This window comes from Oryctolagus cuniculus, chromosome 6, assembly GCF_964237555.1.
Source record: "Oryctolagus cuniculus chromosome 6, mOryCun1.1, whole genome shotgun sequence".
In the NCBI taxonomy this organism is placed as follows: Eukaryota; Metazoa; Chordata; class Mammalia; order Lagomorpha; family Leporidae; genus Oryctolagus; species Oryctolagus cuniculus.
In genome coordinates, this window is record NC_091437.1 from 23,767,747 (window position 1) to 23,784,257 (window position 16,511).

The 16,511-nt window shown below is 51.4% G+C and overlaps 1 long non-coding RNA gene across 2 annotated transcripts in view; it reads left to right on the top strand.

Annotated features, from left to right (window-relative positions):
• LOC127490504 (uncharacterized) overlaps positions 1-16,511 on the top strand; it is a 133,370-nt gene that overhangs the window by 95,961 nt on the left and 20,898 nt on the right. For both annotated transcript variants that reach the window (XR_011389737.1, XR_007918454.2), the window contains exons 4-6: positions 4,445-6,727; positions 13,894-14,264; positions 16,309-16,447. This is a non-coding gene — a long non-coding RNA (uncharacterized lncRNA). The remainder of the gene's footprint in view (positions 1-4,444; positions 6,728-13,893; positions 14,265-16,308; positions 16,448-16,511) is intronic.

Here is a 16,511-nt window from a genome sequence, read left to right on the forward strand (position 1 = left end):
GATGCCAGCATCAGAGGTGTCAGGATGAATTAAAACTGCTTCTTTCCTCCAAGGAGCTCACAATCTGAAATTAATAAGAAAAAGGTAGACATGACTCCATACAGCAAGTGCTTGGCTAAGAGGTGCATGTCTCACGTGCTGGGGGCAAAGAGAAGGGGTGGTGGCTCCCCTGTACCCATGATTCATTGCTCTGCTCTTCTCACGGTTGCTGCTGCTGCTGCTTCTTTAAGAAGATTTATTTATTTATTTGAAAGTCAGAGTTAGAGATGCAGAGGCAGAGAGTGAAAGATCTTTCATTTGCTGGGCCACTCCCCAGATGGCAGCAACGGCCAGAGCTATGCCAATCTGAGCCAGGAGCTTCTTCTGGGTCTCCCATATGGGTGCAGGGGCCCAAGGCCTTAGACCATTCTGCTTTCCTAGGCCATAGCAGAGAGCTGGACCCAAAGTGGAGTAGCTGGGACTCGAACCGGCTCATCTGGATGCCGGCACTGCAGAGCAGGGCTTTAACCTGCTGCGCCACAGCGCTGGCCTCCATGGCTGCTTCTGATGTACATGATGCATCTACTGCTTGCCATTGCCCCCTCCTGCTTCTCATCTGCTGATTGCCGGGGAATCAGGTATTTGAACTGGTGATCTTCAGAGCAGCCAGTTTCCAGGCTAGCTTGCCACATGTGACAGGTACCCGAGAAAGTCATGCAATCCCCATCCTATGTCCCACCCTCAGGTATTCTGATTTCCTTATCCAGACTGGGTCCCAGACACCCCTGCTGATGGTAGCTTGCAGCCAAGGTGAGCTCTAAGTGAGGTGGTTCTACACCTGTGAACTCTGAGAAGGCTTGGGGACCTCACCTTGGAATTAAGTGCACAGACTTCTGATGGCTCTTTCCTAAGCACAAAATCTGTTTTGAAATCTCTTGCATGTGAAGACACAGGTTTCTGCCAGTCATAGCGGCCAGTGGAGTCAGCTGAGTGGCGGAGCTACCCAGCGCTAAGAAATGGCCCCATGCACACTCTAGGCTGTCCCAGTATCTCACAAATAGTCCCAAATGGTGGTTGCATTCATTCCTAGTCAAATGTTTAAAATCTTAGCTACTAACTATTGGTGCTAGCAAGGAGCCAGAGATTCCATCACAGTGGCTGAATCATCAAGACTCGGGATCCCACAAACTGAGACACTTTAAGACTTTGGGTGTGAAAACTGAATGTAAGCTGTTTATATACCCCACAAAGTTTAATGTAACCTGACATCCATAACATTTATGGGAAGGGCAAAGTTTAAAAAGTCGTGACGATCTTCCAACTTGTGAAGCATCCTCTAAAATCAGCTCAGGCTCTGGCTCTATCCAGCTGTCGGTGACTTCAGTTCACAAGGCAGACGCCTGGTGCTGTTTGACAGCCCAAGATGAGATGATTGCAGCCTGCGGGCAAGCATTTACCGAGCACCTGCTCCGGGCCTGGCCTGGAGACTCATGAACACAGATGGACACAGATACTGTCCTGAGGCACTCCCTGTCTAGCGTGCCATCAACATGTGAGAGTGAATCCTAACCCAGGGCGTGGATCCCAGCTGCCTCCTCCTGCCCATGGGCTTGCACTGAGCAGCACACTAGGCTGAGAGGAAAAAGAGGCACAAGTCCTTCAGAGCCTTGTTCCCTGAGTTGCCATGCAGGATAATGTGTGTGTCTCTGTCGCTTTCATTAGGGAATGGATCGTGAAAGGGTAAACAAAGCCGCTGAATGCAACAGGTGTGTACTGAGCACCAAGCCTGGGAGGGGATCCCTGGGGAAGGCAGAGATCAAATATCTTCACCGTGGGACTTCAGAGGTATCACAGCTCAGGTGACAGAGGGACGACAATGCTTGGGTTATTCTCATACAAAAGAACACCAGTAATAATAGCAGACACCCTTTGAAAAGGTTCCATTTATTTGAAAGGCAGAGAGACACAGAGAAAGACCTTCCATTGGCTGACTCACTCCTCCAAATGCCAGTAATAGTCATAGCTGGGCCAGGCTGAAGCCAGGAGCCTAGAACTCAATCCAGATATCCCATATGGGTGGCAGGGACCCATGCACTTGAGCTATCACAAGGAAGCCGTCTGTGAGTGAGCACTCAGGGTGTGCTGGGCACAGTGCTATGAGCTTGTCATGAACACACCACACAGCACACTGGTCTGTGACATCAGTGCACTTATGGTGGTTTTATCTCCAAGGAAACAGACGGTGGGAGGTGAGCTCATGTGCCCAGGAAGAACCTGCCTGAGTCCCATTCTAGGCCCCGACTTCTCCAGAGCCTGAGCCCTCAGCCTCAGTCCTGCCTCCTGGGAAGAGTCACAGAGGGGACTGCCTGTGGGTCTGAGGTGGGAGAGACGCTTTCTAGAAAGGCACCACCCCACGTTCATCTCAGGCAACTCTGAGATGAAGTCTGAGTGATCAGGAAGTGATCCCAGGAATCAGGGATGTGAAACAGAGGGGAGGAAACCAAGTCGGGATGCAGGATTGAGCAAGTCACTGCTGTGGACAACCAGGGTGTACTGGTGCGACAACAGGGAGCATGGCTCAGGGCCAGCCAGTGGCATGTGAAGAGGTTGGGGATGTTAGCATCATGCCCGCCTCCTGTCATTCGCTGAGTCTCCAGGAAGTCAAGGTGCCTGTCCCCCCATTTGGCAAAGCCGCCAGCCTGCCAAGAATCTGAGTTCTCACATACAGAGGGGTGTGCACTGCTCTAGTCCATGAGTAGCTGCAGGTGCGTGTGTCTCAGAGTCTGAGGCCCCTGCATGGTGGTGCCCAGAGTTGGTGCATTGTGCATGTGCCTGGAGACCCCCGCCATTCATTCCTTGTTAGGGTGAGGTCTGGGGCACAACAGCTGAGTTCCAGCCCAGTAGAGAGGCACTTCTTAGCTGTAAACAGGCATGAGGGCTTTTCTCATGACTTGAATGATGTTCGCAGTGTTGGTAAATGACACAGGTTTCCCTTTAGGCATGTTTCAAGCCACCCTGGGTTGCAGGGCACTAGGTCCGGATTGGAGTCTCAGCTTTGTCCCTTTGTAGCTCCATGACTTTGGAGAGTCTCCTAACCTCCCTGGAGCCTGGGTTTCTCATCTGTGAAAAGGAAATGTCATCAGGGCCGGTCTCCATGGCCTGCCTGCTGCCTCTGTCTTGCCCATCACAGATCTGGGATGCTTTCTGGGGAACCCAGGGCATGTGACTCACTGTGTAAGTTCCCCACTGCTCTTGGATAAGCTGCTGCCTGGAGGCCTCTGAGCTGGAGCCCAGCCTCCTGCTGCCATCTTTTCCCAGGCTGGATACCACATGCGGGTGGAGCACAGGCTTTGGCACTGGCTGCCTGGGGTGGAGTCCTGGCCCCACTGTATCACTTCGGGCAAACCATTTCACTGATTGGAGCCTCAGTTCTCTCATTTGTATGACAGAGATGAGAAAACTCAATTCTTCTTGGCTTTGTGAGAATGAAACCAGACAGTGCAGATGCAGTGCTGTGTGCTGGGGTGCTCTGTAAATGGGAGCCTCTTGTTATCATCGCGTTGCCCCACAGGGACCCTGTTTGGGGAGCCAGAAGGGACACCAGGCGCCTTGGGAGCCGCATGGAAGGAGCCCTGACGTCACGGAAGCAGATGCTTTCTGCTTGCCTCCAGCTGCAATTGTCCTGCTTTGTTCTCTTCCAAAATGAGATATATCAGGTTCAAAAGGGACATTGTCTCCTTCGAATGAATAGACTAATAGCCTCCCTTCCCAGATGTACTGTTGATGGTGTCTCCAGGAGGGGCCTGATGGAGCTACACCTAAATAAATAATTCGCCCTGGTATACCTGAGCCCCACCCTGGGCCGAGACAGAGGCCTGCTGTAACAGCACAGGGGACTGGCTTGGAGGTTAAGGGGCATGTTTAGGGGTACCACAGGCAGACCCCTCACTAGTTGTGGAGGGAAAGATTGAAACCTTGCCTCTAATATCTAAGGGTAGAACTAGGGCTGAAGGAGCTAGAGAAAGGAGGAGGAATACTATTTAAACTTGGGCTCAAGCTTGCAATTCACAGGTTTGCCCAAGCCAGCCTCAAGGGAGGCCAGGGGGTGCTGGGCAGCCCAGCCATGGGGCCGCAGGACTGCTGGTCACCAACAGGCTGCTGGACACGGTGTTTACCCTTTTCTTTTTATGCAGGGGGCACTCAGGAAGGCCAACCAGAGTGCCCATGGCTGAATTCTGGCGCTAGTACCACGGCTGAACAATAGTGGTTCCATTTCTTGGTGCGGTTTGGTCCATGAGGGGCTTCTCCTTTGTCTTCTCAGAGAAACCCAACAAGGGGTCTGTTTCCTCTATCCCTAATGCACATCCCAGCTGGCCTATGGTGGGGGCAGGCCTGTCTGGCAGCAGAGGGTCCCTGCTTGCAGCAACATTTGATGAGACCTGACACCTTCTCATTTTTCTTGCAGGAGGTCAGCAACCTACAGAGGATGCAGCACTGACTTAGGAAATAGATGTTTCCAAAAAAGTGGAGAAGATCGTCAGAGGCTTTTTAATCAGCACAACCGGACTTCATACTGACTGTTCTGTTTTCCTAACAGAACTTGACCTCCTCTTCCGTGGTCTATTTAAGCATTATCTGTAAGCTCCGAGGGCACAAGGTGTTAGGTTCCACCCCTTATCCGCAACAGTAACATTTTGATTTTAGAGACAGAGTAAAAGAAGAAGACTGAGACCGAAGTATTCAGCATTTCAAGGGGAGCCCCCAGCCCAGGCTTGGCCAGGTTTGTAGGAACTCAGCTTCCCAGAGGGATTGGAGTCTGAGCAAAGCCAACCATTAACTTCCAAATTGATTTTCAAACCAAAATTGGAACAGTTCTCAAATGCTCCCAGGATTTGGGGCTATTAATACCGAAGAACACTGAGAAGGAAAAAGTGAGTGTGTAAGGGGTGATTTATGGCAGAGAGGAAGTTGCAAGCCCAGGACCTTGTATGTAACCCAATCAGAGACCCCTCTGGAGCTGTTCCAGGGAGGAGATGGAGAATGTAAGGGGAGAGGGTTTCCAAGGGATATTAAACCTCATAAAAGGAGGCGATGTGGGCCTTGGGCCTGAAATGAGCCAGCGAGGAGTTGATCATGTTGAACTTCTCATAAGCACAGCAGGTTTTTGTGCAGCTGTCATCGGTGCCTGAGACACCCCCACGAGCCCTTCCTTTTATTTATTTCTTACCATTAGTTCATCACCAAGCAGGTTAAATGGCAGGAAGAGAGTCTTCCCACCAGCGTGTGGGACTGACCCCTGCTGCTGATACCGAGCGTCACATCTCAGGTGTCAGTTCTTGAGGCTCGGGCGTTGTGGCTCCAGCTGCTAACCGGTTAAGACCAGCCATGGCCAAGCTGGAGTGGACGTGCACAGGAGGGTGAGGCTGGCCAGTCAGATCCTGGCTGGGTGTTCTAAGGATGGATACCCAATCTCACCCTTTTCCCTTGTAGTTCTTGGAAAAGGTGTTCGTTATTAGTTACTGCTCTGCTCAGGTAGAATTGATACATAAATAAATTGTAATATTTAAGGTGCTAAATTTGATGTTTTTTGACATGGATATACCAAAGAAACTGTACTCATAATCAGGATGGTAAATATATCCATCACTTCCCCCACTGCGAAGTCTCTCAGGCCTTCTTAAGTCCTTCTCTCCCTCCCTCTGTCCCTGCCCCCTACTCCACCCCCAACAAAACAATGATCTGGTTTCTGTCGCTACAGATTATGTACATTTTCTAGAATTTTTAATAAATTGGATTGTACAGTGTGTATCTTTGTCTAGCTCCTTTCAGCATAATTATTTTGACATTCTTCCATGTTATTGCACATACCAATAGTTATTTCTTTTTGAGTAGGATTCCATTGTATGAATATACCACAATGTGTTCATTCATTCACCTGTTGATGGGCATTTGGGTTATTTCCAGTTTGGGGCTATTACAAATACAGCTGCACTGAACATTCATGTGTAAGTCTTTGTGTGGAAAGGTACTTTCAGTTCTCTTTGGGTAAATACTTAAGAGTAGAATGGCTATGCTGTACGGTAGATGTGTGTTTAAGTTTCTAAGAGACGGCCAAACTCTTGTCCCAGCTGACTCACCACCACCCTGTCTCCTCTGCAGACATGTGTGAGTTTCAGGTGCTCCAGGCGCTCTCTGACACTTCCTGTGGACACTTTAATTTCAGCATCTTCTTTGGTGAAATGTCTGCCTACATCTCTTCTCACTTTTTAAAAACTGGATTATTTGTTTCTTTGTTACTGAGTGGTAAGAGTTCCTTGTGTATTCCAGAGAGATATTCTGCAATTATTTTCTGAGTCTATGACTTGCCTTTTTATTGCCATTAGAACATCTTTTAATGAGAAAATATTTTAAATTTTGATGAAGTCCGATTTGTTGTTTTATTTTTAAATAGTGTGTGCTTTTTGTACCTTTTAGGAAATCCTTGCCATCCCCAAGGTCATTAAGGTTTTCTCTGGGGTTTTCTTATGCAAGTTTCAGAGTTTTAGTTCTTTCATTTGGGTCTATTATCTATTCAAATTAATTTTAAAAATTATTTATCTTATTTATTTTAAAGGCAAAGAGAGAGACAGACAGACACGGACAGATGGTCAGAGATCACCCATCCACTGGTTCACTTGCTAAATGCCTGCAGCAGCCGGGTCTGGGCATACTGAAGCCAAGAACCAGGAATACAGTCCAGGTCTTATATGTGAGTGCTTGAACCACCATCTACTGCCTCCCAGAGTGTATGTTACTATCGGGACGCTATGATAGGGAACAGAGCTGAGATGCACACCCAGTTGCTGTGACGTGGAATGTGGTTTTCCCAGATGTTGTCTCTACCACCCACTCCTGAAGTTAATTTTAAGTATGGTGTGAAGAAATGATTGAGTTACTTCTTATACATGACTATCCAATGGTTCTTACACAGTTTGTTTCCAGGCTGTCCTTTCCCATTACATTGTGCCTTTCTTAAAAATTTTAAGTTGTTAAAAATGGAATAAAAGTAGACATCAAGAAGTGGAACTTCAAAAATTGTACAAACACATGGAAGTCAGAAAACATTCACTTCTGTTGAATGAACAATGGGTTAAGAAAGAAAGAAAAAAGGAAATTTTTAATTTTTTGAAACGAATGAAAAGGAGAACACCAGATACCAAAAAATATTGGATACAGCAAAAACAGTACCAAGAGGGAAGTTTATAACAATAAAGGCCTGCATAAAAAGAGAAAAATTCCAAATCAGCAACCTAATGATGCAGCTCAAGGAACTAGAAAAGCAAGAGCAAATCAAACTGAAAATTAGTAAAAGGAAATCAATGGCAAAGATCAGGACAGAAGTAAATGAAATAGATCTCTCTCTCTCTCTCTCTCTCTCTCTCTGTGTATCTCTGTCTCTGTCTCACACACTAATTAATTAATTATGAAAAAATAAGTGGTCTGAACAGGTATTTCTCAAAAGAGGATATACAAGTGGCCCCTAGGTATATGAAAGAATTCTCAAGGGGCAAAGCAGCCTTCATTCGGGATTAATTTTCTCCACTAGAGGAGCGATACCCCATGAACACACTTATCTGACGCCCTGTGTATGCTGAGCTGTTTGTGCCCTGACTCTGTGTCATCACTGGCGGTTTCTAGTGGCTCTCATCTGGCGTTAGGCAGCTTCTTCCCCTGCCTGTGGTGATGAGTAGTCAGCGAAGACTTGAGATTCTGCAGACCCCTGGGGCTCTGTGTGAAACCCAGTCCTCGGCTCCCAACACTTGCCTCTCCGGCAGGCACTGCGAGTTCTGACTGCCCCGGCCGTCGCACATCCTTCCCTGCTGGGTTCTGTGTTGCCCCGGAAGCTGCAGGAAGTTCCCGTTCTCCTGCAGACCACTGTCCTGTGTTGGCGCTAGTCCAATATCTGAAAACTGCTGTTTGGTTTATTTTGTAAAATGGTTTTTTTGTTGCTTAGGATGGGAGGGTAAGTCTGACTCCTGCTGCTCCATCACCTTTGCCCTTGCTCATAGCCCAGGTGGGTCACTGGTACTTCCCCATTTATCCTGGGATGAGGCCAGGGAGGTATTAGTGCGTGTGTGTTTCTATGCATACAAGAGATCTTCAGAAATTTCATGGGAAATGCATGTTATGAAAAAACTATGCATGAATTTTAAAGTGTTTACAGCAAAATGAGCATGTTTTCATTCCATTTCCCATGAATTTTTTTAAGTACCTTCATATGTATATGTGTGCCATAAATATGCATGCCTGAATGTACATATGTGTGGGCACATGTTTGTATGTGTACCTGCAGGTATCTCTGCCTTTCCTTGAAAAGCACAGAGACTTCAGCCAGTCTGTACAGTGATTTGGCTATGGGCAGGTCATTCCTGCAGGTGCACACCAACCACATTCCTTTGGAGTAAAGAAAAAAAAAATGGGAGAAAAGGCTGCTGGGAGGGGCTTCAGCTGTGAATCCTTGAGAGCCCAGAGGTGGAACGCATAGCACATAGAACCCGTGTCCCCGTAGTGGCCAGGTGAGTGTGTCTTTTCAAGAATGAGTGGCAAGTAATGACCCGGTTCCCATGGGCAGCAGTGAGGAGGAAGAGTGTCAGTGCCACCACTAACAGAGATGTCTTAAAAATAGTTTTAGCAGTGAAATGTTCCCCGTGATCTCGCTGGGAGGACCACCAATCTGCATTGTTACTGTGATTGCTACTGATCATTTGTCAGGTCTGCTTCTGAGAAGTGCGTTTGTGGGAGAAAGGTTTCACGTCCCTGGATGGCTGTGGCTGTTTCTGTGCTGAAGTCCCCTGGGAAGCCAGTGAAAGGTGGCCCAGAGTGGCTGTCATGGTTAGTCCTGCTTCCATTTGCAGCACCAACCTGACTGGGCCTCCAGGGATGCATGCTGGTGCCAACAGAGTGGGCCCTGAGGCACTCTTGTGTGGTTTATCAGTATCAGCCAAGGAGTGAGGTGGGCAGAGGGCAGGGCTGCCGCAGGGCCTGGGAGTGAGGAGAGAGCTTGGGTGTGGAGGAGAGGCTCAACTCCTCACAGCATTTTGTGCTGTGGCTAGGACGAGGATTGTTGGCATCACCTGTTTACAGGTACCCTGGGACCTGCAGAGCCAGGAGGTGCCTCCACCTTCAGTCTCACCTTTTGACACCTGGCATCCTTGTGCTGACCTGGTCACTCTTGAGAAATTCATCTCTGTGCTTTCTCAGAGATTCAGCAGTGGACTGTACAACTGTTCAGTTGTACAGTCACAAATGGGCTGGGGAAGAGGATGCTCAATGCAAGGCTTGGCTAGTTGTGGCAGTAGAATTCCTGGTTTGGATGGAACATCTGGAAAGGGACTGCATCTCCCACACCCAAGCATGTGCCGCAGAGCTGGGTGGTCAGCAGCACGGAGACAGGACAAGGCCAGGCTCACGGACACTCTCCATAACGGGGCCAGGTGGGAGGATTGGTCTCGTCGTCATCCACGGCTCACGACCAGGAGCCAGCCATGACCTTATACTTTCCTGCCCACTGTAATGGGGGTATGGGTTGACCCCACAGGCCTGAGGCTCCTTTGTAATGCCTGGACTCTGGAAGCAGCCCCATGGAGCACCCAGGCTGGCATGTCCTTCCAGAATCCACTTCTCATTCACAGCCTCACTCAGGTCCAGCGTGTTCCTATGGGCTTTGGGGTGGACCAGGGGTAACATCTTCCTGGAGATGTCAGCAGGCCAGGTGGTAACCATGAGCTCTGGCCTCGGTGCCTTGCCCTGGCATGTCTGCCTGGCAGAAGCTTTGTGCTGGATTCTGGCAAGAATCCATTGGCTGGAAGAGATTGGCTAGGTTTTCTTGGACATCCCAGCCTTTACTTTTTAAAGGCATTGCTGTTTTCTTCTTTCTTACTTTGAATAGGTAAGATATGGGCATGATATAAATTTCAAATACACAGAAAGTAAAAACATAAAGAGTCTTCCTCCTTCTCTTGACCCACTCTGGCCTTTGGTGACAAGAAACTGGTGCCTCCGGCCCTGAGCCTGCTACCATCGGTCTCTGCTGTCACACAGACCCCAGCCAGGCCTTGGAGGGAATCCGTAGGCAGTGTCTTACCGCAGCCCCTGCGACCTGGTGAGCAGATTCTTCCTCTGCTGCCTGTGGCTGTGGGAAGAGAATCATAGAACTGGTCAGCTGAGGTTTATATTTAATGGTACCAGCATTTGGTGACGACATACGTACATGGTTGAACAAGTGTCTAAACTAAAAGAAACGGCCTCACGAGCTGAACGTGTCAGTTCATAGCCAGTATCGCAGACTCCTCTGTACAGCGTGCCTTTCCAAAGGTCTGCTCTGTGCATTAACACATTTGGATTGATGCAGACGAGGGATGGCAGGTGCCTCTCGGGTGGGAGCCTGAGGGTCCTGTGGTGCCACCGTGCTGACTCATTTCCTTGCCGATAAGAGAACAGAGGAGACATGAGCTTCAACGTCTTTACTGTCTGTAATTCCGAATTGTGCAAGACCTTTCCCTAAATAGCTTACAAGAGCAGCCCAGCTATGCCATTAAAGGAAATCCGATCTTGTGACCATGGAAGTGAAGATATGATTTTATTCAAACTGGCAAAGATTAACCCAGTCCCACTCTATTCTGGGCTTGAAGGCCCAGCTGCTGTCTTTGGGGACTTTGCGTCTTGCCTGGGGACTTGGGGCTGAGGATGGGGGAAGAAAGGAGCCAGGAGCACTGAGCCAGACCTGCATTTGGACTTGGGTCCCCAACTGCTGAGTGTCTGGGGCTGGGGGTTTCCCAGGGTGCAGGACTTCCTGTGTTAAAGCCAGCAAAGTCCTAGACACAGCAGGATGAATCTGTCACTATCAAAGTTGCCAAAAACCTCTTGTGCCCCAGTTTCTTCATATGAAAAATAGAGATAATGATGACCAACTGTCAGTGTCAGCAGTGAGAGCTGAGTGCAGTACACTGCAAGCCGTGTGGCACCTGGGGGACCGGTAGAGGAGGAACGAGGCTCCTCGGGGAGAGGACAAGGCCAGCATGAGCCAGGGAATTTGGGAAGGATACCTGGAGGCAAGTGTGCTCCAGAGGGCCCTTGAAGAACCCGCAGGACTCGGCCAGAGGTTGTACCAGGAGATCAGATCATCCTACACTACAGCTGAGGGATTGTGCAGACGTTTCGCTTTCTTTAAGCCACCTGTGTCGGCACGGTCTCGCTACTGATCTGTTGTGGTTTGCAAGCCCCTCCGTCCCCGACCTCCTACTTGTCCCCACTTCTCCTTGGGATTCACTTTTGTTATGCCACAGCCCGAGCCCTCCCTCCCCAAAACACCTGCTCATTAACTGGCCTCCCAGCCCTGCCCCTGAGAGGAGTCCAGTGAGCCAGGATTAGGGAAGCGTAAGCTCAGAGAGGTTCTGTGACTTGCCAAGACTCACCCAGCAGATCAATTCTGAGTCCAGAAACAGGAACCAGATGTCTGCACCTTACTCCGTGCTTGCTTTGGACGGTGGAGCGTGGGGCCCGAAGAGGCCCCAACAGACATGCCGAGCTCCTCTGGGAGAGCCCAAGGATTCCAAAGCCCTCCTGTAATTCATGTCACGAGTTGCTCTGAAATGTGTCTTAGGGGAGAACATTTTCATAAAAATTCAGCTTTCTGCATACCTCCTGGGTTGGGAGATTTTACGCACCCAGTGTGTTTCTGACCATCCTTTCAGAAAGGATGCCTCGACGAGTGAAGTTCCTGAATTAAGGCTTTGGCACGGGCAGGATCAAGTATCAAGTAATGGGCTTTCCGTTTCCCGTCACACATTCAGCGCTTCTCAGTGAAGCCAGAATTGGCAAGAGTCAAGCTGGTTATTAAAGCAGAACCTGGAAAAGGCAATTAAGCGCTCCCAGGGTTAGAAGGTCGGATCCAGGGGAAACAGGACTCGTAAATCTGCCTCGCAGCTCCCTGTTACGGGGAGGGAGCGACGCAGAGGGCTCGTGTCTGCTGCCTTGCCCAGAGGCCTTCTGCAGGCGCTGTCCTCGGGCAGCTGGGGTGGGCAGCAGCAAGCCAGGGGCTCCCTGGAAGCTTTCAGAGGTGCAAGGCACTGCCTGGGCACAGACCGTCCCAGTTTGCCCAGGACTGAAGCACACAAGACTTCTGATGGCAAAACGAGAGAAGTTCCAGGCAGACCAGGGCACAGTGGTTACTTGTTAGACAACCATGATCTTTTTGCAAGAGTTCTTATTTGCTTCCCAGTTTTCTAAAATGTACTCATAAGCATGAATCTCAAAATTTTTTTTGCACCAAGATAAACTTCTCTTTTAATTCCATTTTCTACCAACTTTTGGAATTACCCTCATATCAAACCAAAGGTGTTGGTTTTAGACTTCATGCCCATATGTTTACAGCTTTGAAATGGGGATCACTGTCTTCCCACCACTGGGAGTTGCGTGGGGATCATGTGAGATCAGGTGTGTGAGGCTGGCATGGGATACAGACTCAGTCAAGGCTGCTGACCAGCCAAGAAGTCCGCTTCTGGCTGCCGCTTGCTCAGTGCGGCTGGTGTAGGAGGCTCTTCCGTCCTGCCCTGCAGCAGCCCACAGGGCTCAGAGCAGCCCAGAGCCAAGCCTGAGTTTTCTTGCAACTGTGCTGGCCAAAGTGGCAAAGCTTTGGAAGACAGTGGACAGTAGCTCATGGTGGTTCTTCGTCTGGCCCTGGGCTGCCTTCTGGAGTAGCCAGCTTGGAGGGCTGGTGTTTCCCAGTGAGCCAGACTCAGTGGTTTCTGAGTTTTCTAATGAAGCCTGATAGTCTGCACCATGTAAGAGGAAAAATAGACAAATGAGATGCATTATTAATCTGTTCAGGAGGCTTTCGTGGTGTTCACACATTGTGTCCGATGTCCTGTGTTGTCAGGAAGTGTCCCGTACGCAGGAACAGCGACAGGGCACGACCAGAAGCGCCCCCGGTGGAGCCCACGGGAGCCAGCCCTCTCCACCCTTCCTCCCCTCAGAAGAAGCTGCATAGCTGAGGATCTCACACACATTTCCATGCGACGCAGTCATCCTTGGAGACGCTGTCACTGCTGGTCATCTGGCAATTAAGTCAGAATGTGGCTGCTCATTAAGCCTGCCACTCAGCCAGCAGAGGCAGAGATGTTTTCCGGCAGAGCTGGATCTGCTCCGGCCTGTCTTTGGCCGGCGCTGAGGGTGGAAGGCCGGTGGGAATGCAAGGCCCCAGGAGTGAAGTTGCTCTGAACACGGCAGGTCTTCCTCCTCCGGAGTTGGGCCTCCACGCTCACTGCGCTCAGACTAAAAGCTCAGACCACATCTCCTTGGATTTCAGAAGTGTATTTGGCGTGCATTTGCATTGGCTCCTTCATTCAGCCTTCTTTTCCCTTGTGAATTTGATCATTTTAAATGCTCCTGGTTTTTAAAAATGTGGTATTTTCTTTGAAAGTATAGTTCATTAAAACTCCTGCTGCTTAGCTTGGGCCGTTAGCAGTGATCCAAGAGCTACAGAGTCTGCTGTGGACCGTGCCTGTCCAAGAGCATTCTGGTTTCAAACCTGTCTTCGTTGGCCTAGAAGTAGGGCATTGTGGACTGGAGCAGGGAGAGGCCCAGGCCTGAGGAAGTGCTGAGAAGCGGCCCTTGGTAGGAGCTGTCCTGTGAGCCCACCTGAAGTGGCTGCTGGCGGTGCTGGCACCTGTTCTGCTCGAGACTCAGTAGCGTTTGAGGGGCTCTGCCAAGAGGAAGAGGCACTGGTGTGCCGGCTCCCCTTGTGATGTCACCAGACTTGCCAGCTTGAGAGGACTGGCAGATACAGGACACGTGTGCCCCTACCACCCTCTCCTGTGCTCAGGGCAGGCATCACTAACCCAGCTCTCCCCTCTTTCCTCTTTTCTGGAGAGGCAGACATGGCCCAAAGCCCTGTTAGCATCGCACTCAAAGCAGCCACTACCGGTTGAATGGAATCGAGGCTAAAGTCAAGCTGCCGTACCCCTCCGATCTAGCATCCTGTCTGCGCCTCTGCCACGGGAGAGAGAAGCCCTGAGGGGAGAACAGGCAAGTTCATTGACAGCCTGGGCGGGGCTGCAGCGTCCAGCAGCGGCCCCTCAGATCCTTTGTACTGCAGGTGTCCGGGTTGGCGCGATGGAACATTCCAGTAGCGGTGGAGATGCACTTGAAAGGCGGGAGAGCTCTAGGCCTCCACCTTGGCGGCCCTGGCGGGGACGTCTGTCCTGGGATGGGGCGCCTCACAGGAAGCCCGGCAGCCGCGACTGAGGGTAGGGACAGGGGCCTGCCGGGGCGGGGGGGGGGGGGGGGGGCAGGGGCAGACTTTGAAGAAGACTCCGGTCTCCAGGGCGGCCTGGCGCGCCGTGTTCTGCTTTTTATTGATCCTCCGAGGACACAGATGTGTCCGGCCCACCCAGACTTCTGCCGGCTCCCGGGGGCGGGGAGCCTGGTCCTAGCCATGGGACGCACGGAGGTGAGAGGGGCTGCCTGCAGGAGGACACGGCTTGGACACCTGGCATGTGAAAGGGCTCCGGGAAATCACTGCAAATCATGTTGACAACAAGAGCCCTGCAGGCTCCTGTTGCCCGGCTCAGACGTTCAGCTCTCAGCCGTCCACAACCCACTCTGGGCCTCCCGGGTCTCCCAAGCCACTTGGTGTGAGATCCAGAGACCCTGCTGAGCTGGCATTTGCGAGACCAGTCCCCTGCCACCCCTCCTCACGGCCTCTACCACCCACCTCTTCCTGCCCCTCTAAAGCACTGAGCCTGCTGGGGCCTGCGGGCTGTTCCACCAGTGGGCCTCTTCCCTGGATTTGGGAGGCTGGCTGCTCTTGTCCTCGGCCTGTCACTTCCAAGGTCCCCTCCACAGAGAATTCCTCCCTGCCCACCCAGTGCCCTCCTGCAGTCCCCACCATCAGATCCACCTGCCCCGCCTTTCTCTCAGCCATCTCATGCTGTTGGTGATCGCTCTCTTCTTGCTTCTTGTCAGTCTCCCCGACAAGAAGGTAAAATCCAGGAGAGCATGACCTGGTGCTGGGCACGGGGCATGTTCTTGGTTCACATTTGAAGGAGCCTTTGCAGGACCCCCTGTGTTTTCCCAGCAGGCGTGGTCGGGTGGCCAGCCATTGAGGGCACAACTCCAGCCTGCCTGAATCTGGTAGCCAGAGTGACACAGGCAAGGGCCTGGCTGGCCCTCCTCCCTCCGGCCACCAGTGGACACAGAGAGGGCCGGGCCCCCCACCTCGGGCAGCTGTGCTGGCACCTTCCCCTCACCGCCCGCACTGGAGGCGGCTGTGCTTCCTCTTTGACCCCTGCCAGAGGACACAGGCTCCCGGGCGTCTCTCCTCTGATGTTGGCCACATGTTTTTGCTCCTGCCCTTAGCAGCTCCCCAGGATATGGGCTCTTGGGTTCAGAAGTAAACAAATTCCTAGCAGCTCTGGAAGGGAGGGAGGTTGGCTCTTAGTCACTTGGCAAGAGAGAAAATGCTGGCGTCCCGTGGAGAGCAGGCCCCTGTGTAGCCAAGATGGAGGAAGATGCAGTTCTGCAGGCTCTAGCCTCCACCACGGCATCCAGCAAGTGCTGGGCAGGGCTGCATGGACGAGCACACTGAGGCCTTTGGCAGGTGGCCGCTCTGAGCCTCAGGTCTTAGCACCCAGACAGGCAGAGCAGTAGCTGCTAAGCCTCGGGGCAACTGAATATGAGAGTACAGCACACAATGGGAAGTGCCAGGCACGGTCTCAGTCTGGGAGATCTGGGTTTGCCAGGGAGTGTTAGCAGAGTGTGCTGTGGCAAGGCCTCCAGACTGAGCTGGCTCACAAGGGCAGGGGATGAACTAGAGAGGGACAGGCAGAGCCCTCCCCTCAGCTTTCAGCTGAGGACCAGACGGGGGCCTTGATACCAAGCTTGGTGGAACTGTCCGGAAGCATGGGGCTCTGAATGAGAGGGGTCTGAGTTTTGCTGTCTTGGGTCCCCTGGGCCAGATGCCAGCAGGTGTACGGGAAGAGAGGGATGCTAGCCAGTGAGTTCCAGGGATGCTCAATGAAGGCTGAGCGTGGGAATGATTGAATCTAGAATCCTGGTGTCCCCCCCAGCACCCCTTCCCCCAATCCTTGCTGGGCCTATCACTCCCACCCCATTCAAGTTCCTGCACAGGGCTGCCCATGATCACTGGACACAGGTTTTGACACTGGAGCAAACCCATCTGGGAAGTCTGCTGACTGGTCCCACCACCCCCTGGGGCTCTGTTCATTCATCCCTGTGTCCCTATGAGGGGTGTCCAGGTATACTCGGGGCTAACTTGGGCCTTCCTTCCAGGGAGCAGCTCTACTTACACTCCCACCTCCCACCAGTCGCTGAGCCATGGCTGGGGCTGGGGCCGCCACCTGGGACAAGGGGCCAAGGCCTGGACAATTAGAACGTCAGCCCCAGTGTTGACCTCAGACAGCAAAGAGAGGTAAGAGAAGGACAGTTGGAAGCCTTCTTGAAGCAATTTCTTTATAGGAGAAGGGGGAGAATGC